The sequence below is a fragment of the Fukomys damarensis genome, unplaced genomic scaffold (assembly GCF_012274545.1).
Source record: "Fukomys damarensis isolate Sample0158 unplaced genomic scaffold, DMR_v1.0_HiC HiC_scaffold_38, whole genome shotgun sequence".
Classification (NCBI taxonomy): Eukaryota; Metazoa; Chordata; class Mammalia; order Rodentia; family Bathyergidae; genus Fukomys; species Fukomys damarensis.
In genome coordinates, this window is record NW_022900950.1 from 64389091 (window position 1) to 64415286 (window position 26196).

Consider the following 26196-nt stretch of genomic DNA (forward strand, 5'->3'; position numbering starts at 1 on the left):
CTGCTTAATTAGTTACAGTATGTTCTGCTAATCACAAATGGACCGAACTGATATAGAATACATGCATAAAAATCTCCAGGAGTGTAATAGTTGGGTCATGGGATATACACATTTTTAACTTGACTAGATATTGCCAAATTGTTCTAATTGTTATGGCAATTTATATTCTCATCCAAAAATTCCACCATAATTGTTATGAACTTTTAATCATTACTCAAATAATGGGTGTGCAAAAGGATGTCATTCTAATTTGCAGTTCTCAAACTGTTCATTTTTTATTGTTATTCAGTTTTCTTTCTTTGGTAGTGGGGATCAAACTTGGATCCTTGAGCTTGCGAGGCAGGCAGCAGAACCACTGAGCTAAATCCCCAGCCCTTCAGTTTTCTTTTTTAGTAAATTGCCCAGCCATTTAATTTGCTCATTTTTGCTGTTGATTTATTTATCATTTTATTGATTCATATGAATTCTTTATTCTGGATACTAAGTCTTAGCAATTGCAAATAACTTCTAGCAAATGGGACAGCCTTTTCATTTATGTTCTTTTCTCATTCAACTTTGCACATTATTGAAATTATGTATCTATTATTTCCCTTACTGTCCACACTTCTTGGGTCTTATTTTAGAAATCCTTTCATGTCATAAAGAAATGTATATCTTTAAAAAAAACTGAGCTTTTCCATTTCTACATTTGTAATAAATCTGGAATTTGTTTTGGTACCTATTCCTTGGAATTTTGTTTTTTACATGTGAATAACCAGTTTTCTGAGCATTGTTTGTTAAGTAATTACCAGTTGTCTCAGCATTTAACGTTAATTACTTAACTCCACTGATTTTTAAAAAATATATTTATTTTTATTGTAAATGGTTAAAATTAACATAATGTTTATATATATATTACTATTACAAACTAATATAACCCTCACCTTCCATAATTACTTTTTCTTTCTTTTTTTTTTGTTAAAGCACCTAAAATTTACTCTTTGAAATTCACAATACAATTTTATCAACTAAAGTCTGACTCACAGTGTATATTTTGATCTCAAGATTCAGTAATAACCACCTTTGTACCCTCTGACCTACATGTCCCTATTTCCTTCATCTCCTCCTGGTAACCAGTGATCCAGTCTTTGTTTCTATGTACTGGGCTTTGTGGTGATTAACTTGGACGGCTGAACTGACTGAGAGATGAAGAAGAGGCTAATAAAGCACACTTCTAGATGTGCCTCTGGGGCTGTTTTCAGAAGTGATTAACATGTAGACCAGAAGCTGGGCCTGGTGTTGCACATCTGTGACCCCAGCACTTGGGAGGCCAAAGCAAGATGATCACCACAAGTTTGAGGGCAGCCTATACTACATGGTGAATTCAAGGCCCGCCAGAACTACATAGCAAGACCCTGTGTCAAAAACACAAAAAACAAGCAAACAAAACAAAACACCACGTAGGCTTGGAAGCTGAGAAGGGAAGACCTACTCTGATTGTGGGTGGCGCCATCCAACAAATTTACGGCCCAGATGGAATGAAAGGGAAGGATGAAGAAGTGGGCCTGTGCTTGCAAGCTCAATTTTGCTGGAGCAGGCAAGTCTTCGGCTGCTGTCACTGCCTGTGACATCAGACTCCAGCTCCTACAACCTTTCACTATGGATTCACACCAACGATTCTCCAGAAAGCTTCTGGGACTTCAGTCCCAGACTGAGTTTGTATCCTTGGTCCATCTTGTCTAAGGCTTCCAGCTTCTTGGAAGCTACTGGATGCTCTGGCTCTCCAACCTGTACATTAGATGGCCACTGTGGACTATGCAGCTTCTCATCCCGGAAGCCAGCCTAAAAAACTCATATATATATGAGAGTGAGAGAGAAAAGCTTAATCAACACAGCTTATGATTCCACATATACATAAAATGATGCAATAATTTTCTTTCTTTCTGTGGCTTCTCACTCTCATTTAGTATAATATCTCTCCATTCATCCCAACTTCTTTATTTGCTCATCATCTGAGGGATACTTACATTGTTTCCCAAGCTTGGCTATTTTGACCCACTGATTGAGTGCTATCCTATCATATTTTAGGCTTCTATAAATTCAACAGTGTTTTTCTGGGTTCTGTACTCTGTTCCCATGCTTATTTTTCTATACTTGGAGCAGTATCACATATCTTGATTTCTATAAGTCATGATCTCAGATAGGGCAAGTCACTCAACACTCTTCTTAAAAAATGGTTTTAGCTGCTCTGGGCAGGCAACAGGCTATATAGTTGCAGACCACAAGAAATAAGTTTAATCCAAACAGATAGATTAGGGAGTATCACGTAGCTTATACCATTAAACAATTAAAATATTGCCAGTTAGGCTGTCAGTTTTTTCTCTGAATAAATTTATCATTCGTTTTTAACCTTCAACTTCAATAACCTTCAGTTTATATTGGTTAAAAAGTAATAATTAGACCTAATTCATCAAGTAGATGCATGGATCCTGAACCTCTTTAAAGCTCATGTTTAATGATCATACTATTCTGGCTTACAGAAAAAATTATATTACAAAATTCTATTTTCAACCTGTTTGTTCCCTATGAGTCTACTAATTTCCTTCAGTTCTACAAAGAAGTGAGCATATCAGCTCACCTAGCAATTTGTTTTACCCCTATTAACCCTTTTAAAGAGTAAGTCTGTTTCTCACTCACATTCAAAACACTCCATAAGAAGGGCCAGGGATTTAACTCAGTGGTGCTGCCACCTGCCTCACAAGCATAAGGTCCTGAGTTAGATCCCCATTACCAGAAGAAAAAAAAAAAATTGTGGAGCAAAATACTCCATAAGAAATGAGTTATTTCTTTTTCACAATATGCATATGAAACAGGTACTATTTTATCATGCCTATTTCATAGAGAGAAAAATGAGACACAGATTTTAAGTAGCTGTGACTCAGGACTCCCTTCTTCTTAGATAGCAGAACTGAGATTTGAACCCAGGCAAATCACTCTCCCTTTTTAACCACTATGACTCCACTGCCTCAGTGAGCTAAGTATTCCTGGAATGCATAGCTACAATGGAGGATGAGTACTTGAGGAGAAGCACAAAGGTCTATGAGGATATATGACTTAATCTGGAAGGAGTGGGTAAGTAGTTAGGAGCGGTTACCCTGAAGAAGAAATAGTCAAACTGGAATCTGCAAGATGAGTAGGATGTAATTCTGTGAAAAAAATTTTTTTTTGACAAGTGGATGAGGCTAGAGGGAGAAACTTCTAGGAAACAGTTTTAGTAAATGTAAGCCTACAGTGGTGTCTCTGAAGCAGCCAGAGGAGCTGGAATTTCAACATAGGCAGAATGCAGTTTGAGGTCAAACTGGAGAGATCCAGGTCAGATTGGGCATTTGAAATTAGTTATTTACCTCCAAAGAGTTTTAAGGCAGAATTAACATAATCTGTGGTTTTTAAAAAGATGTGTTGAACACATCAAAGAAGGCACAAAGCTAGAATCTCATTAATGAAGGGGAAGTCTAAATAATAAAAATCACTATTGAGTGGATATTTTACTGAATATAATGTTCCGACTTGTCTTAGATTTTGTTATATAATAAGTCCTGGGCCTAGTGTTAAAGGTGGCAAATTATTAATTATCACAGTTTGTAATTTTCCAGTCTTTGCTTGATGCTATTGTTATTACTGATTGTATTACTTTAGCCATGGTGACAGAGTTGTTATGATCAATTGATCTTCCCTACAATCCAATACTTAGATTGTCTGGGAGTAATAAACAATATCACAGTTCTGAACGAAAGAACTGTGTGCTAGACCAAATAGGTTTAATAAACAGAAAAGGCAGGATCATGGGACAAACTAAAAGACCAAAAGCTATCTATATCTAGAAGACATGTCTGAAAAGTAGTCATTTTCTAAAGAGGTCTTGATACTAGTATTAAAGCTACCCACCATAAGCAATTTACAAGCCTCAATGCAGAAAACAAATAAACAAAAACAAAAAAATAGAAAAAGAACGTGGAAGCAAGATGCAACTCAACACCCTCAACTCACTCAAGGCAAATCCAGCAGGAATTGGGAAACCAAAAGAAATCTACCTGAATTTTGGTAGCAGAAGAAGTTAAAAAACAAATGAGTAAGTCTCTTGGCAAAGCCAAAACGGTAGATATTACACAGATAACTGAAGAGATGATGACCATAATTAAGGAAATAGTGAATCTAGTGTAGGTACAGAAAAACAAAACAAAACAAAACAGAAACAATAGAGGACCTTAGGAAAGACATGGAAACCAAGAATGCCCAATATAGAAAAGAACTGGGTTCCATAAAACAAATCAAATAGAAATCCAGGAGATTAAAATTTTACTGAAAGAAGGGGCCGAGGATTTAGCTCAGTGGCACCACACTTGCCTCACAAGTGGAAGGTCCTATTGCAAGGCTTTGAATTTGGCAGATTATTTTTCATATATTGCATGAAAAGCACTAGTCCTAAGAGAAAATATTTGTAAATTGAGCTGAATTATAATTCAATAATTTGGTTATCCTCAAATCACTCTTTGAATGTGACAAGAAAGCTACAGAATAGTAACACAAATATTTCAGACAGCATACTCAACAAAGAGTATGAGCCAGAATGTACCTAGATTTTGAAAGTTAATACTAAAATATCAAAAAGCCCAAAATGTAATTTAAGCTACATTTCACATATTGGATATCCAGATGATTCATACAAATATAATAGTTTTTGAATTTCAATAAAGATCAAGAAAATGCAAAATAAATCATGATATGATGTCATGGTGATTTCAATGATTAACTAAAATTTAGAAAATCAAATAAAATAGATTTTAAGCTGAGTGTTAAAATGCTTAACATAATAACCCTCATGGTTTCTGGTCTAATTAAATTTTTACACATACTTTGTTTAAAACCCTTTGAACTGTTTACTTGCAACATAAACATTCCTTTAGATAGGGATAAAAATAGGTAAATGGGTAAAAAAAATGCACCAATATATGTTTACAGAAATATATCTAGCACCTTCTTTATAATAGTCCCATTTCAAAACAGCCCTCATGTTCTTCAATAGTAGAATGAATGAAATATTTGCACAATTATTTTCTCTAGAGTAATGCTGCCCAACACATTTGCCAGGTACAGAGGATTTCCATTGTTACAATAAGTGCAAAGCGTTTCCATCTTCTGCTAAATAGAATACTACACTGAATTTTGCAAACATTTATTATTGATTTACAGGAGCAAAGATGAGAGTAGTGTTTTTTTAATTCATTAAGTTTATTGCTACATTTTATGTATACAATATGATGACATTCATCATTGGCAATTTGTAGCTTTACATGGTGTATCTTGGTTCTTGTTTTTTCCTCATTCCTCTGCCCTCCCTTTAATCCCTCCACCCCTCCCTATTTACAAAGCCTTTATTTACATTCTTTTTCCTTTTCTCATATTTATTCTTTTCCCTTCTCTCTTTTCCCCTACTCCTCTCATTTCCCCTTCCCCTTTGAACCTTTTTCTCCTATTACATTATCTGTTATACATTTTGATCCTCATTTGCACTTTCAATTTCTCACACCAGAGAAACTATTCAGTATTTACACATATGTGTGTCCTATTTATTTCACTTCGAATGAAGTACTACCCAGCCATAACAAATGAGAAACCAGAGATATTGATAGCTAAATGAATGCACATTGAGGCCATATTGTTAGGTGAAATAAATAGGACACACATGTCTTAATACAGTAGCTTTAAATTTTGAGCTACCTCATGCATGCTGTTAGAAATCATGATTTTTATTTTCATTCACTTTTAGCACTGGTGATTGAACCTCAGGCATACTACATGCTAAATATGTATTCTAGCACTAAGCTACAACACTAATAATAATTTTTATTTTATTTTGGTGAAAAGGGGAGATGTTAATGATCTTGAAATATTAAAAAGATATTTCTAAAAAATATTGTTCATATGTATTTTTAGTGATGATACACTTACGATATTTTGTATTCATTAAGAAATGTTATTTTCCTAAAGGTATAGGGAAGGTGGGATGGGTAGGGGAAGAGTATAAAGGGAAAAGAAAAAAAATGTGAGAGAATGAAAAGATGAAAATAAAGTGTTTGTAGATGGTGAGGGGAGGAGGGGGTGAAGGGAGGGCAGAGGTAAGGGGAAAAAATGAGAATCAAGACTTGTCATGTAGAGGTACAAGATCCCAACAATGACTGTAACTGTACTGTATCCCTAAAATGTACCAATAAACTCAATTAAAGCTGGAAAAAAAAAAAAAAAAGAAATGTTATTTTAGGGCCATGGATTTAGCTGAGTGCTTCCAATGCCTGCCTTGCAAGTACAAGGACCCGAGTTCGATCCCCCATGCCAAAATAAAGAAATGTTATTTTTAAAATAAAGACAATAAAAGAGAGTTGAAAAAATAAAAAACAAAACAAAAAATATGCAAGATCCTGAGTTTGATCCCAAGTACCCCCCAAAAAAAATTCTACTGAAAGTGTATGCAGTAGAGTCAACCAATACATAGATAGAAAAAAACAGATCTAGGAGACCAGGTTGGGTTGGCAATCATCAAATGAAAGAGTTCTTAATAATTTCAAGGGACAATGAAAAATTCAACAGCTGCTAGAAAATGCAAAAACAACTATATAAGATTAACTGGAATCGATGAAAAATCACAAGATAGCACAAAGGACATAAAATACTTGTTCACAGAAGTAATAGAAGAGAAAGTGTGGTATTTATATACAATGAAGTACCAGTCTGCCATAAAGAAAGATAAACTTAAGACTTTTTTGAGTAAGTGGATGCACCTCAAAATCATAATTTTATATGAAATAAATCAGACACACAAGTTTAAATATTACATTCTCTCTCTTTTGTGAGAAGCTCAAGGGGTACATAAGGAGCAAAATGGAGAACAGATGTTGGAAAGTAGGAGGAACATCTTCAAACAGGAAGGGGAACAAGTGATAGGGAGTGGGAAGGAAAGGAAAGGAAAGATTTTAAAAAGAAAGAAAAAATTTGCCCATCCGTTGGAAACTGGATAAAGATGTGGTTTTTCTATAAAATGGAATATTACTCAGCCATAAAGAATGAGAAAATAGATTCATTCATAGGAAAATGGATACATATTGAAGATATACTCCTAAGTGAAATAAATAAGGCACATATGTGTAAATACCAAATAGTTTCTCTGGTGTGAATAATCTGCAATAATACAGAAAATCCTAATAAGATTACTGACATTTAGAAATGGGAAGAAAGGAGCTATGGGTAGGGGAAGGGTAATAAGGGAAAAGAAAAAAATGTGAGATAATGAAAATATAGTGTTTGTAGATGGGGAGGGGAGGAGGGGGTGAAGGGAGGGCAGGGATAAGGGGAAAAAATGAGAACCAAGACCTGTCATGTAGAGGTACAAGATCCCAACAATGAATGTAACTGTACTGTATCCCTAAAATGTACCAATAAACTCAATTAAAGCTGGAAAAAAAAGAAAGAAAAAATGAAAACAAAGCTCCTGTAAATGGGGAGGGGGAGAAGGGTTGAAGAGAGGGGAAAGGAATGGGAAAAATAAGAATTAATATGTATTATATACAGGTATAAATTCCCTATGATGAATGTGATCATTATGTATGGTAAATATGTACTGATAAACAAACAAACAAACAAACAAATAAAACCTTTCCACAAAGGAAGAAAACTATTCTGAAACTTATAAATGTATTAACTTTAAAATTTCATTTAGACCATAATAACAGAAAAAAGCATAAACTTTGGAAAAATGCAGATCAGACTTTTACTCCAGCTCTTCAAGTCTCAATTGTCTCATTGTGCAGTAGGAATAGTGTTTGTTTATAGGCTTTTATGAATACAATTTATTTATAAGGAGGAACTTACCTAAGAAATCTGACTGAACCTAGCCCAATTCTCTAACCTGTGACAATCAAAAGCCCTTCCCACAACATCCCTGCAACTTCCAGAGACATACATATTTATGGTTCTATTTTTGTTTCTGTACCTGTCAGCCTACTTTAGTGTATCATTCTGGAATGAAGCCCAGACCATTTTCAGTTTCCCAAGACAAATGTTGCATAAATTTAACAAATGCACTTGAGATTTGGGGAAAGGTACAGGGAGATTATACTGAGAGCTGCTTTCTTCAACACCACCTTGGTTCCACTTCCTGCCTTCCTCTTTGCTTAGTCCCCTTTTTGATCTGGTTCAACAATGAAAATCCACCTACCTTCACTTAAGAGTAGTTTTGTTCACACCAACATTCTCTCACTGCTTCACCTTTTCAATCATCAATGTGTTTTCCTAATAAAAATGTTTCTACTTTTAATAGGGATTCTGTTGAATTATTTTTCATGTGATTACATGAAGATTTCAAAATCATTCAGGAATAAATTTTTGCTATGCTTAATATAAATATTAGTATTATTGTTATTATTGGTGCAGATATATTGTTTCTTAATATGTAGAAAGACTTGACTTTATCCCTTTTCTTAGGTTTTCTTTTTTTGTTTGACAAAATTTATTGGTTATTTTAGAAATTGATTATTCAGTTGTTTCTCTCCTCATCTTGACTTTATATTAGTATTCCATCTGGGTCAAGAAAAGACTATGTAGGACAGAGATGTTATTTTCACAAACAGTAAAATGGACAAAAATGAATAGTTTGCCTACATAAAAGTAAGTTAAAGTTAAATTCAAATATCTTGATATAACTAAATCTTATAAGAACTAACAGCTCTATATACATTTCCATTGTTTTACTTGGGGCTTAATCCAAACTTTAATGTAAAAGAACAACTTATTAGGCATATGAGCAGGTTTCTTCTCTGGAGTTACTACCTATTAAAAAAGATCAGCAAGTAACTATCACCAATAAAATAGTCTGAAGCTGCCTCCAAATTTAACATTGTAGGAATTCTGAAGGAAATCATTGAATCATTTTTCTTTTGTCTGTGACTATGCTTTCAAAGATGTGTAACTATCACATTAAAAAATACAATACAAATATACTAATATACATATACAATACAAAAATACAAAACAAAACACCTTACTATACACAAATCTAACAGTATATGTGGTGAACAATTCCACAAAATGTGTTTAAAGATGCATTTTCTTTACTTTTCTTTTTTTTTTCTCTCATTGAGTTTATATTTTCAGTACTTACAATATGCTTTTGAGAGCCCACTGAGAGGTATGTATATATTTAAAATAAACCATATAATTGTTCTAAGAAATCCTGTAATGAGGTCAATTCAAATGGTATTTAACAACTTAATAATGTAAATGTTTAAACAAAGTTACAGAATATGCATCTTATTGTTTTCCATCTTCTACAATGGCAATTTTTTTTTTTGGTGTTTATACCTTTTTAAAAAATCAAAACCAGCCAAATACTTGAGCAGTATGTACATTTATATTTTTGGTGGTGGCTTGTCTTTCAAAAGAAACAGCTTCCTTATTATTTGCCTCAAGTTCTGGTGAAAATGCTTTCAGGAACTAGCTAATAAACAAACAAAAAAACAAGAGAAGTACATTCAAAATACTGATTTACTTTGGTAGAAAATGGCTGTTCTTTGAAGACTGATGAAGGTAGATAAGACCGTTAAAGTGAAATGGGCTATTTCAAATACTCAATATTTCACATAGAAATTTTTAAAAATTATTTTTGTAAAAGAGGTAAGCAACTGCATCCACTCATAGCAATATAATACCTAATAATATGATGACAAAACAGATTCCCATATGGAAAAAACTCTTTTAATTTTCTCTAAATTTACTTTCAGTAATAGTCCAGCACATTTTCCTTTCAGTACAATACTTACCCTTTCCCTATAAGACTATTCCTGGGAGCTACACAGTTTAGGTAATGAGGCAGTTAATTTAGCAGTAACTGCTTACAGTTTTAAATAGACAGTAATTTTTTGCTTTCCTCTTAATGTGCTAATAGTTGTGTCTAAAAATATGCAATTTTTAAAAAGTACCATTTCTGATTTATTATCTGTAACCTTTAGAAACTAATCACATGAAACTACAAAATTAGCCAATGTCTTGAAATCTGTATATTAAAAATAAATTACCTCTCATTTCAAACTTTCACTTATTATTGTACTACCCAATCTTAAAAAAAAAAAAAAGAAAAAGAAAAAGTGGCTCCAAAAATAGTCTTACACCATTCTTTAAAAAAAGGAAACTTTTCCCTTTAACTTTACATCCACTCTAAACCCCAATTCAAAACACATCATATAATTGTCTTGGTCATGGACACTTCCAAGATGAGATTTTGTATTTTGTTCCTATGGCTTCTAGTTATCAAAAAATCCGTACTTTCCTTTACTGAAAGAGTTTGGTCTTGATATTGGTGTATCCCTTCCAGTATTCTTCATCCTCATCTTTGCTTCTGGAGGCATTTCCTCTGGTTCACTATCTTCATCTTCATTAAAAGCTGCTGCTACTGAAAGGGTTTTTGGAGCAAGAGTTGGAACAGTTTCTTTAGGCTTACTTGATCCAAGTTTGATGGCTATAGTTGATACTTTGTTGTCTGACTACCTATGGCAAATCCAAACCTATGGAGATCTTTGCAGGCTCTGTTGGGAGGTCTGCAGCTTCTCCTTCAGCTGGTCACTTCTCAGCGCTGCAACCAGGCTTCTCCTCTCCCACCTTTCCATCTGCCATCTTCCCAGCTGTGGCCTCTTAGGTTTTCTTTAAAGTACCATCCTTGTGCCAGAATCTCCCTAATATAAGCCAGTGTGGCTGTATTAGTTAGCTCTGTTACAGCAACAAGGAACCTCAAATGCTAGTGGCTTACAAATAAAGTTTTATTTTTCAGATATTTCATATAGGCTCTAGACAGCTGCTGATGTGTCTTTGGCAGTGGGCAAACTGGCTCTGCTACATGCATCTTCACTTTCTGGGACTCAGGATGAAAAGGTAGCTATATGTAGAATATGCCATTCTCACGGTACATGAAAAGGGGAACCAGAGTCAAGAACACAAAGGCTCTTAAACCTTTGCTCACATATGGTATACATCATGTTCTACCAGCCAAAGAAGCCCTATTGCTAAGCTCTATGTCAATGAGTCAGAGAATTAGAGAGATTGAATGCACAAGTGGATAATGGCCAGATCTATGCAATACAACTCTGACTCACATGCTCTGCAGCAACCAGCCCAGGAAGCCAGACCACAGCCTCCTCGGCAATCATCCCAGAACAGTTAGGACTTTGTCAATGACTGCCAGCTTCCCAGTTTTTGCTCCTGTTTCCAACTCAAGATCAACCGGAGAAAGCAAAATAGGCTTTCCAAACCAACCACATAAGATGCCCCACTTTGGTGACCAACCTCCAGCTTCCTCCTGCCAACATCCGCCAATTAGAGTAGTCCTGGAGTCTTCCCTGTTTTTCACTATGGAGTTTTCCCACTCCTCTCCCTCTCCCTACCTTTGAATCGCTGACAAGTGCAAGTCATGGTGGTTGATTCCCTTGCTATATAACAAACTCTAAATAGTCTCTGGTTTGTTCTTGTTTGGGTGGTCTTGGTTTATTTCCAGAAAATAGACCCCTCCTATGTCAGCAGGGTAGAGTGAGGAGAAATGATGAAAATCTCATGGCACTGGATAAGGATGAATAATCTTTGAGGAAAGAAACAGTAATGCAGCCTGCCACAGTCCACTCTAGAAATCATGAAAAGTTGCTTCCTTCCTCTCCACACGCAAAATTCCATGCAATGATGAGATCATTCTTGAAATCCAGTTTTCCTGATAGTTTCTACTTCAGGTCTGGACACAGACTAAAATACAAATTAAATACTCAAGGTATATACAATAGTGGCTCAGGAGCAAGGTAAACAGTAACAAATACTCTTTCAGAAGGGGAGTACCCAGAGAGGGCATTAATAACCATTCTAAAGTCCACTATGCAGAAGTTTGAAAGTTTCTTCTGCTACACAGAGGAAATACTCCTGAATAGGGCTTGACTTTTGCTCTCTGGAAGTAGTTTTCCAGCACACTTTCCTCCACAGCTTTTGGATCTAGCTTTCAGGAGGATATTCCTTTTGCATTGTACTTCCTGGCTATGTCTAAAGAGGCCACTGGAAAATATGTCCTCACTCATGGTTAAGCATCCTTCTCAGCCAGTTTCCTATCTATAGAGATGTGAGGGCCCCACAGTCTTGCTTTTATCCTAAATAGAAAATCATTCCCCCTCATACACACACCATCCTGGCATTGTTTCACTACATCATAACCTAAAATCCCAAGTATGTAAAATATATTTTCTATCTTCAAATTATTGTGCACAGCATTTATACCAAATACACATAATTTCATAGCACAAATTTCCATTTTCCCAGTCTTTAAATAAACTTATGATCAAAAGTCAATACTGCATCTTTTGGGGTTTTTGTTATGCAGCATTCCACTTCTGGTACCAATTTCTGTGTCAGTCAGTTTTTCTATAATAACAAATGATTCTCCACTCTTTGGGGCTTGTAAAATAAAAGCTTATTTAGCACTCATGTTACATGTAGATACAGTAGGCTATACCTCCACTGCAATGTCTTTTCCTTCTCAGACCTAAGCTGGCAAAAGAATCTCTGCTTGGCACATGCAGGCCTCATGGTAGATGAAAAAGAATGCCATAGCAAACAATTTACTATCTTTTATCATATCTGACAAAGGTGATTGGCCAAAGTGGGTTGCATTGCCAAGCATAATGCCAATGCAATAAGAAAAAATATTTTTCTAGGAGTTGCAACTGCCATGGGTTAAACTATACAATCTTTTCATAAGAAAAGGGAGGCAAATTTTAGGGAACAGGAAATGGGATGTTGCTAGAAGCCCAGCAGTGAGTCCTGGTCTCCTGTGAGCCATGACAGCACAAGGCAAATCAAATAAAGACAGGAAACAAGACTTAGAGAGAAGCTGGGCTTTGGGCCTGATCAGTGCTGCTCTGGGCAGCAAAGATGTAGGTACCCCGAGTTTACACTGCTTACTGGGTTCATAGGGAGTAACAGATGACTTGGAGGGTGGTCATAATCCTAAATTGACAAGGATCTTATAATTGGAAGAAGTATCAGGTGTTTTGGAGAGTGGCAGTAATTCTATGCCAATGAGGATCTTATGCTGATGAGGATCTTAGGTCAATGAGGAGCTTAGGTTGATTAGGATGGTGAGACGAGCAAAACGTTCTTAGAACAGTAGGTGGGATGAGTTAAGCCAATAACAAATTTGACCCTCTCCAGGTAAAACCTTTCTCCTATTACTCAGTTCTCAAGGAACCAGAATGTCTTCAGCTGATGTGATCTTTCCCTTAGGTGCCACAGTATCATGGGACCACAGAGGTCTCAGTTGTAACTGGAGGCAAAAATGGAGTTATATTTCAGCATGTCATAGCAGACCTGTAGGCAAGAAGGCTAATAATAATTTAACTATGAAATGATTTTCCCTGAAAATTATATAGAATGGCTCCCAACAGCAAATAATTGGAATATGTTTTTTCTCTTAATATTGACAAAACAAGATAATAAATAAATGAGTTTCAAAACTTTTTTGTTTATAATCATAGCTGCCAAAAAAACAGTCTTGTCATCTCCTTGGAACAGTGATGATGAGCTGCTATCTCCTGCTGGGTGAAGCTATAATTTATACTGCCTTACAACTGCTCCTGTTAAAACCTTAAGAAGAAAGAGGAGGTAGAAGCAGAAAAAAAGCTATGTTTGAGATTTGCTTTTGCTTTCAGTTTTGTATCCACTTCTTCTCTAATCATTAATAAACTTGTATTACACATAAAATGTGTAATAAAATGAAAAAAACGTTCCCCATCAACTCTGCTCACTTTCACTTTGCATTCCTAAAGCCAGCAAGACCAGGGAACATTTGGTGGCAGTAGAAGTGTAGGATTACATATTCCACCTGTTCTTTCCTCCTGCCTGCCACTCCTTTGTCACCAGTTCTTAGAATATTACAATTACCCAATGTACCTTAAGAATAAATGTTCTCAATACATAAGAGCAATCTGCCCTACAGAACAGTACCTGAATGGTTAGTCTTCTATTTTGGCCTTGTCTATGGTCCAAAGTTGGAAACAGAGACTCAATTATACCTCTTAAACTAGGCAGGTGCTAGCTCACATATGTCTTTTGGCAAAGTAGGTAAAAGGTAAGGTCTCTATATAGGAAAAAGATGTGTTCTCTAGATAGGGAAGAAGTGTGCTTTCTATGTAGACAAATTAGAAAAAGCATCCCACAACCATGGATAATTTTTTTTAAAATGTTGTGTGCTTTGGCAAATTACTGAAGGTCGCACCTCAATACCCTTACCAAGGAGAGCACATGGCTTAAAGAAAGTAGCTTTCTGGAGCCAGGTGTTGTGGCATTCTTCTATAGTCCCAGCAGGAGGACTGGAAGTTTAAGACAAACCTAGGTAACATAAAGAGACCACATCTATAAAAGAGAGAGAGAGAGAGAGAGAGAAAATAAATGTCTTTACAGGAGCTAAAAAACACATCTCATCAGTCCTAGCAAATGGGCTTTGATTATAGATCCTACTCATTCACTCCTTGAACAAGATACATACAGTATCTTTATCCAGTGTGCAAAAATACAATTATAAATGCATCTGACATTAAGCATGGGACGTAAAACTCTCATGTAAAACTTCTCCACATGTATATTTCCCCCAATATATTTCATTCTCAGCTTTGGCATGCCAGTGGTGAGTGGCTTAATTAAACTCCCAACTGATGTGAACCAGTCACTTGTACGCATTCTCTATTGAGAAAGGAGACTTAAGTAATGCAGTGGTTTGAGCATAATACAGGCTTTCTCTTCCATGTGGGATATGTCAGGTTGAGAATCTTCCAATGGAGTTATATACTTTCTGAACACTCAAACAAGTTGGTGGGCTGGGACATGGGGACATTTTCCTTCTCTTTCACTGTCATTTTGCATTTTATTCTTCTTTCTGGTTCAACCCTCCACATTCAAAACTTTACTGTTTCTTGCCAATTGCAGTAACAGTATGCTTGAAAATGTTTGCAAAAATTTCTCCAGACACCCGCTGTCGACAACCATGTATAAGAAGCTTCTATAGTAAATGGCTCTTGGATTTTGCCATATGGTATCATAAAGAAGTCATTCTTTCTTTGTCCCTCTGCTTCACACAGCATCAAGCTCAGCAGTCAAGATGTACAGATTGATGTCTTGCAACAATCACAAATAGAGTTTTAACAAAAAATTGGCCAATAAATTCAAACCACTTACTTTTGGGAGAAACCAATGTCAAAAGCATTGCCTCAGCTTGAACTGCAATGTGTGTTTTGGTTTTTCATGTTTGCATAGTTTCCACTCTGGTGATGTGTGCTCTGTGTGCAAAAAGAATGGGTGGTGACTTTTTTTTTTCTTTATTTGTTAGCAACGCTGGGGATCAAACCCAGGGTCTTGCACAAGTGAGGCAAATGTTCTATCAATGAGCTATACTGTATCCCCAGCCCCAACTTGTTTTCTTAAACATACCTGGTAATGGGAGAAGCATCCCAAATAAGGCAGAACTACTTATCAGAAGCCCAAAAAATTCTCACAAATGGAAAAAAATATTTTTGGAAAGCTTACTTAGCTCTAAAATTTATCAGTATAATTTGAAAATTGATCTTCAAATGATAATTTTTAAAAATATGCATTCAAAAAAAATTTATTTATTCACTTAGCAGAGGAAAATCAATGTAACCGGTTGTTGCAATATAATCAAAGGGCATTTATATAACATTAATAAAATGGTTTATAAATTTCCAGTGCATTATGATCCTCCTTTGCAATTTTATTTGGCACAAAGCTAGAAGAAAAATTTTTTCAATTGTTGGTAATGGAGAACTCAAATCAAAGTAATAAAAATAAAATAAATTATTGTACATGGCAAGAAGTCCAGAAGTAGAGAGGGTTATAGTGTTAGGTGTGTCCTAGTTTAATGGTGCTATCAATTCCATTTATCTCTCCACTGTTGTTGAGTTTAGTCTCAGGCTCATTGCAGGTGATACACTTTCTCTCAGAAACAGAGAAAACACATCCTAGAAGATCCCTGGAAGCTTCCACATCTCATACCTAAGCCATCTCTTGCAAAAGAAATGAAAATTGCCCCCCAAAAAGCCCTCTGTTAGAGCTGGACAGGCATTAGTTATCCCAAGGCACATGGCTCCATGATATTGGATACTGTTACAAAATTGGGTTTCTGATGGCAAAAAAGAGGAAGTGGATGCTAAATAAGGAACCAATACTTTCCTCAAATAGCTAAATCCACAAGTAGTTTAATAAATCTCAATAGATGTATCATCAAAATTGCTACTGAAATTCTGACTACAAAAATAAAAAGCTTTATTTTTCTCAAGAATTATCTACTTCCTTCATAAGGAATAATTATATTTAAAACAAACTCTTGTACATTCTCAGGGATGCATTTATCAAACACATTTAACCTCATCACAAATTTCTCACTAGTTTTAGCATAAATAATGTGGCTATTTTTAATTGTTGAATCAATACAGAGAATGCTAAAATGCTAAGTGGGAATGGCCAACATGAAAACTTACCAAGTGACTGAAAAAATGTGAATCTTCTCAAAAGATAAGTGAAATATTTCCTGCATACTATCATTTATTATCTATTTTATGTATTTTGTTTTTTTGAGACATAGTCTTGTCATGTATTTCAGGCTGATCTTGAACTCACTATGCAACCCAGACTGGCCTCAAACTCACAGCCATGGTCTTGCCTCAGTGTCCTGAGTGGTAGGATTACAGGCATGCACCACCACATGTGGCTCTATTATTTCTTTCTGATGGTGCAGCTGCTGGCTTACATACATATACTTTTTTAATCCTCTGTTTGTATTCTACATGTTATCTAGGCAATATAATACCTTGATACTAAAAGTGCACAGGTTTTCGACCATCACTGTCAGCTTGTTAGAATGCAAACTCTCAGGATTCACCCCAAATCTATAGAATCTGCATTTAACAAGATTTCCATGAAATTCAACTGCACCTTAAAGCTTGAGCAGCTCTACTGTGATATATGTAGCCAATCTCTTGGCTCTTGGTACCTGAGGAATACATGCATATACATAGTGGGAAATCTAGCAACTGTATCCATGATGTGTAATCCACATCACTTTAGTTTGTAATTTGAAAAACCAAATGAATATCATGGATTCAGAAAACAAAAGTCTTCATCTCTTATCTTTGTTCCATTAATGCAAATAGCAAAACCGTTTTTAAATTCACTGGCTTAGATATGAAGGGTATCAGAATAATGTCTGATCTCTTCTAATAACATTGGGATATTTGCATATGGGTTTGGTGGTACATAGTGGGAAAAGTAAAAATCAGATTTTTTCACTGGAGTCACTTAGATAAATACTGGTATTATTTCTACCAAATCTGGACTTGGGGCAACATGGAAGCCCACACATGGCTAGCGCTCAATAAATACTCCATATTAATTTTTTAAAGTGATAATAAGGCTACAGTTACACACTGAAATCTGTCCCTATGGTTTGATCATTTGGACAAGTACAGTATGTACAGAGCCTTATCTACCCCACATCTAGCACACACCCCTTCTTGGCATTTCTCTCATTTCCTCGAAAAGCCTTTTCTAGACAAACTTCAGATCAGAAGCCAAAGAAAATTCAGCTCAAATTGCCCTACTCCCCATGGAGCTCCCAATGACTGAAGGCTTTCATTCCCTTCTCTCCCACATTAATTCTGGTGTGTATTACTCACCATCCACGTTTCCCTTGGTTTCACAATGAAAATGTGCCAGGCTAGTCTAGACTAAGTAAGTAAGCTGCTATTTCATCTTTATGGCCAGTTGTTTTACTTTGCTGTTTTGTTTATTATTATAGTTGTTTTCTTTTATTGCACATTTTTGAAGAAAACAACAAGCATAGATTTACAAAAGTATGATAAAATTTATAAATGTAAGATATACCAATATGTAAGATATACCTGCTCTTTATCGCCTTGCCTTCCCACACACATGACTTGTGCAGTGTTTTATCTTCTTTTCTCCTACATTCAGTCCTATATATGTTCACTGTCTTTCCTCTGGACAGATGGATCACGCCACCTGTTTTACAGAGAAATAAGAAGTTCCCAGAGAAAATGAAACTAAAGTTTTTGTAAATAGGGAAGGGAGGAGGGGGTGAAGGGAGGGCATGGGTATGGGGAAAAAATGAGAACCAAGACCTGTCATGTAAAGGTAACAAGATCCCAATCATGAATGTAACTGTACTGTATACCTAAAACGTACCAATAAACTCAATGAGTTAAAAAAAAAAAAAAAAAGAAGTTCCCAGATGAGAACTCTTTTGGTCTCTGGCCTCCAACTCCAATTTTTGTATACTCCTTTCCCTAGTCTGGAGTGGGCTCTACATCTTCTCTAAGTCCATGCTCATCCCTTTGGCTCTACTCTTGATTCCTTCTATAGTGGGTTGAATGATAGTACTGAAAAATATATATCCACACCTTAATTCCCAAAACCTGAAAATGTTACCTTGTTTGGAAAAAAAGACCTTGGTAGATGTGATTAAGGTAAGGATCTTGAGATGAGGAGAGCATCCTGGATTGCATCAGTGGGCCTTAAGTTCAATAATAGGTGTCCATACAGAGGAAAAGTAGAAGGAGATATGAAACATACAGAAGAGGAGAGGACACAGATGCAGAGAAGGCAATACAAGAGTGAAGCAAAAATGGAAATGATCACATGTTAAGTTGAGGTATTCCAGCACCACCCACAACTAGAAGAGGCAAGGAAGGAGTTTCCCCCACTGCCCAGAGTTTCAGGGAGTATGTCCCTGCTGATGCTTTAATTCCAGACTTCTGGCCCCCAGAATTGTGAAAAAAATAGTTTTAAGCCACCATGTTTTTGGTAATTGTTGTGCTAGCCATAGGAAACTAATATCTCTTCCTTGCCAGAGTAGGATGCTTCTCTAGCAATTAGTTCCTTCTCCTATATATTGCATTTTCCCTTAGCCATACTTCCTTGCAATTATCTTCCATCTTAAAAAAATTTTTTTTGTTTTGTGAATTTTTAAATTCACCTTTCTCCTTTCCAGGTAAGCACTTTAAAAACTTATCTACGTGTTTTATTTCCTTCATTAGCCCCCTGACAAATTTCATACTGCTGCATTCAAATTTCTTAACACTATCTGTAACAGTCATGATATGTCAATTTGACTGGATTAATAAACACCTAGCAGATTAATAAAGTACGTTTCTGGGTATGTCTGTGGGGTATTTCTAGAGATGACTGGCATGTGGGCCAGAAAATTAAGGAGTGAGAACCTACCATGGTTGTGGGTGGCACCATACAATGGGTTTGCATCCAGGTGAAATAATAGGGAAAGAAAGAGGAAGTTTGCTGCTTCTTTTTTTTTTTTTTTTTTTTTTTTTTAATTCCATTTTTTTTTTTTGGAAATTCCAGTTATCTTAAGCAGCTGTGTCTTTTATTGCTGCCATTGTCTGTGGATATTAGACTCCAATTTCTTCAGCCTTCCAAAGCAGACTCATACTAGCAATTCTCCAGGAATTCTCTAGGCCTTCAATCTTGGGCTGACACTGTATCCTCAATCCCTCTTGTTCTGAGGTTTCCACCTTTTTGAGATGAACATCTAGTGGATCCTCTGGCCCTCTGGTACACAAACAGGCATTATGGACTCTCCCATCTTAAGGCCTAACTATTAAAAATAATAAATTCTGCTCTTCTAGATTTTTTAGAGTGAGGCCATTCCTATGACTGTACCTGTCCATGTGGTTTAGAAACCTTTGGAATTGGCTAACTTGTTTGTGGGATGAGTTTGGAAACATTTGGCGAATTGGGCTGCAGAAAGCTTAGAAGGCTGTAAGCAGATCTTAAACGATAATTCTGGTGGGAGCTCAGACCAGAATACTGAATAGGAATTTAGACACAAACACAAACATGGTGTTTGCTTCAGGTTTCAGACAGGAACAAGAACTCTATTAGGAAATGGACTAGAAGCCATGGGTGTTACATACTGTCAAATAACTTGTCTTCATTTCTGCCCATGTTCTTAGGCTTTGATCAACACCATGATCACACACTTCTAGCCTCTAGAAGAGTGAAATAAATTTCTATCCAATCTATAAAACTTTCTTAGAGTCATCTAAACAGACCTAAGTAAAACAGATAATATCTCCCTCTGGGTCCAAAGAAGATATGTTTCCTGATGAGAATAATAAAGCTAATTTTTTCCTCGTGGATAAAGGCTGAATACTTTACTAGCAGTTCCTTTAAAAGATTGGGAGGTCCCTTTATGCAAGGTTCCTCAGCTCCAAGAGACCACTACATGGTTAACATTTACCATAGAAGACTTAGAAAATAAGAATTAATATAAACATGAAGCTCATTCTGCTTACTGTCTCAAAAGTAAGCACATGACTATTTTTATTTGGTTTACTAATTCCTTATCCACTGAATTTATGGAAGTGTGTCCAGTCAGCTTACCAGCTGAAGTGTCACTACTGTTTAGAGACAGCTGGGCCACTTGGTGACTCTATGCTTACACAGAAAAGGAGAGAGGAAAATGGCCAAGGTGCTGCATTAACAGTTTGGCACTGAGTTAGGAGAAGCTGGAAATGTTTGAGTAGAGTAAAACCCCGAAAGCTTCAACTGGTGGGTGACCAAAAACAGAGGTAGAAAATCTTACATGCTTTCAGGTACTTCAGTCAGCCAGGCACTCACAGATTTCCGTGTCAGAAGGCTGAACAGAAATCCACTTGTCATGTATGAATCAAGAGGTCTGACTCACAACCACTATGCCCTGGCTTCCTGCTGCCCACAGTGGAGAAGCTCATTGGTTGTTTGTGTTGAATCCAAGATCAATAAAAAAATAAAGAAAAATGATCTTTCTCTACTATTCTGTATCTAAATTAAGGGCACTATTTGCCATCCTTCAAGTAAAAAATTGGGGAATCATTTTTTATCCTTCCTTTTCTTTGATCTTCTCTTGTAAGCTATTCCATCAAATTGATAATAAAGTCCTGAAAATTCTCAGTAATATCTCCTGGTGTAAGTCCCTTTGTCACTGTCCATTTGTATGGTGTAGGTTATTGGTTGTTGTCACTTTGCACCCGAACGCTTGCCATAGCTAACTAACCCTGTACTCTTGCCATAGTTCAAGTTTTGCTTTATTCAAATGATGATCCACTCTAATGCTAAATTGATCACACCAGATCTTTGCCTAGAACTCTTTCTGGGGTCCTAGACATTCCACAAGATAAAATACCTGTTGAAATATGGCATGTACAGCCCAGTACCATCTGGCTTCTCTACAACTCTAACTTTATCTCTCTTCATCATAGTACTCCAAAGAACCAGAAACACTGAACATGCCTTTCACACCTTTGTGTCTTTTCTTACTACTTTACCTTTCTAGAATGCCCTTTCTCCTCCTCCTCCAGTAAACATCTCAGCTTTCAGTGTATTTCACGTATAGATGAGGCCTGCCCTATGGAATTTTCTTAATACTCCTTGGCTCCTGCCTTGGGGCTCTGACCATATTCTATTCACAATTACCAAAGCACAGATATCCCTTTTTTTTTTTTTTTCAGTTCCGGGGATTGACAGATATACTTTTTACAGTTATAGGCTCACCTTTGTCCTTTCCATACTACATTTTTAATTAATTGAAAAAAATGTTATATATTCTCGATGTCTAGCACCCTCCATGGTGTTGGCCAGTAAGCACTAAAAGAATACCTGCTAAGTATGTTAAGAATGAATGGTAGAAGAATATGACTCTTGTTTGCTGCTTTAGAGTCATGTTGGGTATACCAGAATGGAACATAAATATGGCACTAATTTTATACATGGTAATAAATTTAAAACAGTTTAAATTAAAACAATTATAAACCATAGTGAAAATGTTACATTAATATTTAACATAAAGCAGTTGAAGAAAGCTTGAATATGATTTGGTCTACTTTGGGCTAAGGCCCACACTTCTTTAGGGAAGATATGCAGTGTTCACGTTCTCTATCACTAAGTGCACTTTGGTGTAAAAGTTTTAGAGATAATTTTGGAATATTGTAGTTATTGTAATAATAGGGAATTCATGATGTGGATATTAGACAAAAAGCAAAGAGTCTGCATAAATGATGTATATGGCTGTTGTGTTCTGAATGTTCTAACCCTAACTCAAGTTCATATGTTGGAATCTCACACCCAATGTGACAGTGTTAAGAGGTGAGGCTTTTAGGAAGTGATTAAGTCGAGGGCCTCCACCCCCAAGAATGGAATTACTACTCTTATAAAGTGAGGTGCAAGCAAGCACTCTTACCCTCTTCTGCCATGTGAGTATACATTTTTTTAAAAGTGCCAGTATCTATCAATTTAAAATAAAACAAAGATTAAAAACAAAAAAGTGCCATCTTTGAAGCAAAACATCAAACCTGCTGGTGCCTTCATCTGGGACTTTTCAGTCTCCAGAACTGTGAGCAATAAACTTCTATCGTTTACATATTATCTAGTTCAAGGTATTTTGTTAACACTAACACAGCTGGACTAAAACTTAGGCACTCAAGCCAACAATGCATGAAGGTCTGGATGTATACCCAAAATGAATTCCAAGATAATTATTTCCAAAGTGGGGGAAAGATTCACCATTGATTTCTCTTAAATAGCAACATCTCTAAAATTGCTTAAAACCTAATTCAAATTATAAATATATGATCCCCAAAACTTTTCATAAATATGAAAATTTTTAATCCTTATATTTCAGATCAAGTTTAAAATCAGTGGTAACAATTTAGAGGCAAGACCTAAGCTCATACTCTGGACCCCAGCTTTGCTTTGCACTCTTGCTTCTAATCCATAGAATATTATCATGTAAACCAGTGAAGGTGAACTACGAAGTTTCTATAAATCCTGAATTGAAATACAAATGTAAATTTTAGAAAGAGCTGAAAATTCTTTTGCAACACAGAATACTTTTAAGCAAAGAATATCAGGTTTCATCTACTATAGGATTTTTTAAAATTCTTGATAAAGGAATTGTCAAAACAAGTTTATCTACAATACAGCAACTTTAGATTCTCTTCCAGTCGCTTAAAAATCCACTTGGACACAAATTTATGTGAGTGTGTACATGTGCATATGTTGTGTGTGTTAGTAATTATGTATATAAAGTAAATAACTTTGCTGCTATATGACACCTTTTGAACCACCAATAAATAATCTGAGTGACCACAGAATTAGGAAACAAAAGCAATTTAAAACCTAAGTGTGGATGCAGCTGAAAAAAATTAGTTCTCAAAATTCTATCTGGGGTCAATGCAAGAGAAAAATCTGAGAAATTTCTTTAAAAGAAATAAATAAAAGGAAACAGAACATTGCAACTTCAGAGCTCAACTCGTGCCTAATCTCTTTGTGTGGGATTTTTTTCATTCCAACAAGTACCTCCCAGGACAAACATAACAGTAATTCCTAAATCATGTTCCTCTTCTGGAATAGTCAGTAATAAACATATCCTTCCGTAAGGAGATACGTGGGTTATGGCAAAACACACTGTGTATCTCCTATTCTCAAATCTAAAGTGTTGATCCAGATAGTAATCTAGTGAAAACAAACACTAATGGCCACCTTGCTAGGGAAAAGAGAGGATGCAGAGATAACAAAAGAACAAGTGATTTGGGGAATAGGAAAGTGGAGAAGGAATTCTTGTAACTGGTTGAAGACTGGGCTTTATGTACAGGTCATTGCCCTTTTCAGCACTGACATGTAGGTGACACTTCTTTGCATGTTGCCACTGCCTCACTGACCTCAGGAAGCTGTTTCTCATGGCTTCGACATATGAGCCCACAAATGGTCACATCCTTATTATAGCAACATCAGAAACTCTTTTCATGGTATATATGGTATCGGAAAGACATTTCAAATTCTATTCCTTCTGCATTCTATGTCTCCAGGAAACCAAATTTACTCTGAACCTGACAAATGCATATAGACTATGAGGTCTTTAAAAAAATACTCAAATAACTAGAATATCAATATTTTGTAGACTGCCTTGCTCTCCTTTTGTCTTTTTATATGTATTGCTAAGTAATTTCTGAGCCAAAAAGAAGGGAAGCATCATCACTATTATGCTATACTCTAGAGAAAAAAACAAAGACAGGAACCTCCGTTCCCAGCCAGTTGGGTTTCTACCAGCCATCGTTCAGTCTTCTAAAAACACTTTTCATGTAGTACGTATTTGAAGCTGTAAGGAAGGTACAAGTGCTAAAGAAAACAATGAAGTGACCTGGTACTCTGTGAATTAAAGGGAGGTGTTTCTCTGGGACCACCACTGTACCTGCTATGTTTTACTGAAATTCAATCCCCACTTCTCCCCACTCCTCACACCTGGGAGCTGGTTAGCAAAAACATGCTTGAGTCATGTGTGCAAAAAGTGTTCACAAATATCCATCTTGGTTCCCAGGCAAATAGGTCTTGTAAATCTCTATGGGTTTTGCTGTAGAACTGAATTTAGGCCTCACTGCAGGCTGGAAGTATATAAAAATGCTTGTGTTTTAATTAACACACACACATAGTTTAAAAAGATATTTGGCAAGGCATTTAGTTTTTAACATTTGTGAAATGCAGCCTAACAGTGTTCTTACTGTAGCACTGCCTGAAAGTGATCACTTTCCTGTACTTTTCCTATGACAAATTTATTTTCCCTATATGCTTTTATTGGCTAGAAGCTCTGGCACGACTTGACTGACAATGAGCCAGAAGATCTTAGTTTTGGGAAAATGCACAGTTCTCAAGCCTTGATGGGTAAGAGCAAAGCAAATGACACACATTCAAGCAGACCTCTGTGTGTTGGCCTCATCAGTTCATGAAAGGACATTAACAAACATGGTATATGATCCCTATTCAAGTTGGTCAGACTTATTTCAGGAAGAGGCAGGTATCTAAGAAAGTATGGAAATGCCCAAATCTTCATGAGGCCTAAAATCAGAATTGGCACTATTGCTTCATTCTTTTGACAAAAGAATTTATTGCAGGCCACTCTGCAATAAAGGGGCTATAACATAGATTCTACTATGTAAAGTATCATAAAGTCATATTGCAAGGTACTTTTTTACTGGAAGTGACCAGTTTTTATCTATTATTAATATATTAGTCAGATTCCCATTACTATAACAAAATACCAAAGAGAATTAACTTATCGAGAGACATTATTTATTTTGGCTAGCAGTTCTGGAAGTTCTACTCTAAGATTGGGGCAGTACATCATGGCAGCAAGAGTATGTGATGGAACAAACTGCTCCACTCATGAAAAGGCAAAGAAATAAAGAAGAAAGGTCCAGGGTCACAGAATCCCATTTAATCCCATGGCATACCCCAAAGACCTAAAGACCCTGTGTGAGGCCCTGCCTCCCAGAAGACCCACTGTCTTCTGTAAGTACCACCCTAAAAACCAAGCCTTTAAACATAGACCTTTGGGGGACATTCATCTAAATCATAGCCACTCAAATCTTTCTGCAATAAAGTGAGTACATGGTCCCCTTCCATATTGCAGTCCAGCAATCGCGGGTCAAATCCTCCTCATCATACCACTCTGACACTGATTCTCTTCTGCTTCTCATTTTTATGGTTAGAGACTCACGTGATTACATTGGACTCACCCAGATAATCCAGAATAATCTTCCAATTTAAGGCCAAGATGATTAGCGAACTTGCTTCTTTCTTCTACCTCAACTTCTGTTTTTTGCCTGCAAGAAATAATACATTCATAAGTTTCAGGGTTAAAAGGTGGACATTTTGGGGGAGAAGCTCTGTGGTGAATGCTTATGATACGAAGCAGAGGATTTTAATGAAGACAAATTGCATCTTCCCATGCAAATTCTAGAAATATCAATTATGTCAACATTGAAATGTATAAGAAGGTACCCAGTTATATTAACTATAAGAAGGGTGTCTTTAAAATGTAAATGGAATATTTCATATATTCTTCATAAACTATATGACACATGCTTAATTATTCATAGGTATCTTGATTTATTACAACCCCCCCAGCAAACTCACTACTTCCTTCTATCCCTAACCCTTCGCTTATTTTCTTTTTTTCTTTTTTGGTACTGGGGATTGAACTCGGGTCTTTGCGCTTGCTAGGCAGGC

At 36.2% G+C, this 26196-nt stretch overlaps 1 long non-coding RNA gene and 1 pseudogene across 1 annotated transcript; both read right to left on the bottom strand.

Annotated features, from left to right (window-relative positions):
- Positions 1 to 1644: 1644 nt before the first annotated feature.
- LOC117284605 lies at positions 1645 to 11387 on the bottom strand (annotated as a pseudogene).
- A 3002-nt stretch (positions 11388 to 14389) lies between these two features.
- Positions 14390 to 25784, bottom strand: LOC117284623. Its single transcript, XR_004515718.1, has 3 exons — positions 25704 to 25784; positions 18021 to 18141; positions 14390 to 14463 (listed from the first exon to the last, which is right to left on the bottom strand). It is a non-coding gene; the product is annotated as an uncharacterized LOC117284623 (long non-coding RNA).
- Positions 25785 to 26196: the final 412 nt, after the last annotated feature.